This window comes from Pseudophryne corroboree, chromosome 1 (assembly GCF_028390025.1).
Source record: "Pseudophryne corroboree isolate aPseCor3 chromosome 1, aPseCor3.hap2, whole genome shotgun sequence".
In the NCBI taxonomy this organism is placed as follows: domain Eukaryota; kingdom Metazoa; phylum Chordata; class Amphibia; order Anura; family Myobatrachidae; genus Pseudophryne; species Pseudophryne corroboree.
In genome coordinates this window covers 761513285-761517157 of record NC_086444.1, presented here as the reverse complement: position 1 = coordinate 761517157, position 3873 = coordinate 761513285, and the positions used below count along the sequence as shown (strand labels likewise).

Below are 3873 nucleotides of genomic sequence, written 5' to 3'. Positions count from 1 at the left end.
CATATTTTTCTTGTATTGGTACAACTACCTCCTTTATTTAATGCTCAAACATCTGTAATAATAGGAAATACCTATTATCTCCTTGGGTAACAAAGATAAAAACACTGATTTTATCAGTTATTGATGGTACCTGAAAAATTTGGTTGACAAGTAATTCGCTCATAACTGTTATGCATTAACTATATAATGATAGCTCTTCCTTATCATGGACTTTGAACTATGAATTTTCTCTGATATAATCTTTCAATTGAAATATATATACTAATTCTATCAGCTAAAACATGGATCTGTGAAGCATATAACAAACCTGTTTGATTAAGAATATGTGATCTGATGGGAACAAGCTTTGACAGGATTACATAAATAGCTCTACCCATAAGTATCTAACCAATTTTTGTTTCAAATTCTAGTAGTATTAACTGTTGAAGAATTGTTTCCTGTTCTTGACTGGCTGATTTATCATTTGAAACATAACATCATGGGTTTCAAACTGTATTCATAATATAGAGATTGAAGCTTCAGTGACAATACCAGTCAAAAAAGCACCACACATTTGTGTTTGAGACACAGCTTACATCTCTTCTACTCACATATTAAACTATACTCTGTATATTTTCAATGCTCTCTCATCCACTAATCTGGACAGCAGAAGCACTTTGGCAGTCATACTCTCTCATTCAGCAGATTACGGCCATACCCCACAGAATACGCCTGATCTCGTCCGATCTTGGAAGCTAAACTGTGGCAGGCCTGGTCAGTAATTGTATGGGGGACCAACAGTGAACACCAGGTGCAGTAAACAACCCAGCTGAACAGCAGAAGTAAGACACCCCTTCTCCTTTGATTCTATTTCTTTTTTCTATCCGCTTTGAATCTAAATATCTCACTCTGTGATTGTTTAATATGCTATCTATATATACATATTGTTGACTATGTTACATTTTCATCTTTAAAAATGTATATTCGTATTAAATCAGTTACCTCGTATTTTCAGCTGTTTGCCTGTCGCAAAAAGTCTAATTATACAACAATTATAAAAACAAATGCCTTTTGGTAACATCACTGCCCAAACATAGAGCAGTTGATGCTTAAGGACCTATATAGGCAACATTTCTACTCGCTAGATGATATCTTTTCCATCCTTTGAGCATTTATAATACGGAGAAGCTAAACCGAGTCACTATCCCGCTGGGATTAAAAATACAACCTGTTTTACATTATAGACAGGTATCTCCCAGTTCGACGCATTAACAATAAATTATTTTCACCAAGGCATTTCACTTATATATTCTTATAAGAGTAGCATGATTAATATGCACTAATATTGATATTTATGTTTTATGTATATATTTGAGTCACTATATTTTACTATGTTCATTAAAAGTTAAGTTTTAGTGTCGAATTTGTAATAAAGAGTGCCCCAACATAGAGTCTTTCTCCTCTTCTGTTTTGCTGCCTAAACCCACTGACTCTGGGAGCACCACCGACGCGTAATTAGCTTTGTACACCCTGTGTACATCTTTAGCCACAAGTCGGTCACAGACTTAGATCGATTATTGGTCAATGTCTGATACAATAACCTGTTGCGGAACTATCTTCAGTAGATTAAATTAGGATCCTTTCCTGGTTTTGGGAGAAGGCGAATCATGGCATCATTGAAATATTGGGGGATTTTGTGGTAACACAGTATAACATTAAACACCTCCGTCAAAGTAGTCAGTATCTTGGGTTTCAAAATCCTATAGAACTCCCCTGAAAATCCATCAGATCCCGAAGTCTTAACTGGCTTCAAAGACCCTATTGGCTTGTCCACTTCTTGAGGGGTAATAGGTGTATAGATCTTTTCAGTCAGGGAAAACTCAAGATCCGGCAGCCTCAAAGAGCTCCAAAAAGATGATTTAGAATTTAAGTTTATCTGAGGTTGCGCATAGATATCTGAATAAAATTAGGAAAGCACCATCGCTATGTCTCTAGATTCTGTAGCAAGGGAGCCATCAGAGCATTTTAACGCCTGTATAAGGGAGTCTGGGGAAGTACCTTTTAATAAAGTTGATAAAAGTCTGCCTGTCTTATTACCAAAGTGATAAAACCTATCGTTTCTATGAAAAGAGTGCTTATCCCCCAATACTTTTAAAGTAGCGTCAAAGTGTGCTTTAGACTCAAGATACACTCGCCTGGAACTAGCTGTAGGGTACGTCTTGAAACAGTATAAGACTCGGTTAAACGTGATTGGGCCAATTTAAAAGAAGAAGCAAACTGTTTTTTGCAATGGGATACAAACTTTATTATACGGCCACGTAAGACTGCTTTCGCAGCTTGCCAGAAAAGTTGAGGGTCAGTTTGGGCCATATCAACATTATCAGCCTGAAACTCCTCCCAAAAAGCCAGTAATTGTTCTCTAAAACAAATAGAGGAGGCAAAATCTGTAGGGAAATGCCATCGCCTAAAAGAGCCCACATCAAGTAAGGAGGAAAATTCCGCCCATACCACAGAATGATCCGAGAGGGCCATGGGCTCTATACTAGATTGTCGAGAACTAGGTATTAAGGAATCTGACAATAAAAGAAAATCAATACGGGATAGGGAATTATGGGCAGCAGATAGGCATGTAAAATCCTTTCTGTAGGATGGAAGAATCTCCACACATCAGTAACCTTTAACTGTTGCATTATAGATACCAAGATTGGGGGGAGATCTCGACTGTGTTTGAGAATTCGTATCTAGCAGTTTTGAGACAATCATATTGAAATCTCCACCGACAATCAACGGCATGGAGGAAAGCGGGAGTAGTTTTACAAGGAGGAGGCAGATAAATAGCTTGGAATAGGTGTTTGGGGCATATACCATACACAAAACATATTTAATATCATATATTTCCACTTCCAATATCAAAAACCTGCCCTCCCGGTCTAAAAAGTAAGAGTCAATCTGGATCGGGAGTCTAGATTTAGCTAAAACCATAATTCCCCTAGCTTTCGTAGAGTAGGGGGCATCCGCAAGAACCCGCCAGACCAACGTACCCAGTTTCTGGGCTTCAGAGGAAAGGAGATGCATTTCCTGCAAAAATACTATATCTAATTTCAATTTGTTCAGGTACATGAGACATTTTTTCCACTCGATTGGGGAATGTATATCACTGACATTCCATGTCGCTACTCTAATGGTGACCATATCACTATATTACATAAACAGAGAAAAACAGACATTTATGTAACACATTTGCAAAGACAGTAGAACTGTAAACAGTCACTATAAAAAACTGTGGAACAGCGGAGGAAACAAGAGGGAAAGGAAAGGAGGAGGGGGAGGAGGAAGGGAACAACAAGACAAACACAGCCATACCAAACAACATGAAAACAAAACAACAATACAAACATACAAGAAATTGTCAGAGAAACCGAAAAAGTAGGGAAACTCTGAGTTCTCTTTCAAAGTACTTCGCGGCAGGCCAGGAAAACCCTGCCCTATGCAGCAAGGGGTTACCACACTCCTAGCCATAACCACCTATTATATTTAGTAAGGTAAATAGGGGGACCCACACAAACCATGCAATAAATGCAAAAAGGGGGGGTTAGCACGCAATCCAGCCTCGCGAAAAGGCATGTCCAAAGTCAGACGGAGAGTATGCAGAAATTAGAGGTATAACCACATTGAACCAGGAACTAGAATAGAAAAATATAATCAGTCAGCCGCAGACTCAGGACGATTTGCCTCCGAAACATATGCTTCCGTGTCTTCTGGATCTGTAAATTCAGTGAACAAGGAGACATAAAACAATCTGAGCCTCGCCGGGTACAGCAATGTAAACTTACCCCGGACTGGGCTACTTTAGAGCATGCAGGGGAGAAGGCCTTACGTATCCTGGTAAGTTCT

General features: G+C 38.7%; 1 pseudogene; it reads left to right on the top strand.

Annotated features, from left to right (window-relative positions):
- The first annotated feature begins 683 nt into the window (after nucleotides 1-683).
- On the top strand, nucleotides 684-802 carry LOC134951419 (5S ribosomal RNA; annotated as a pseudogene).
- The last annotated feature ends 3071 nt before the right edge of the window (nucleotides 803-3873 follow it).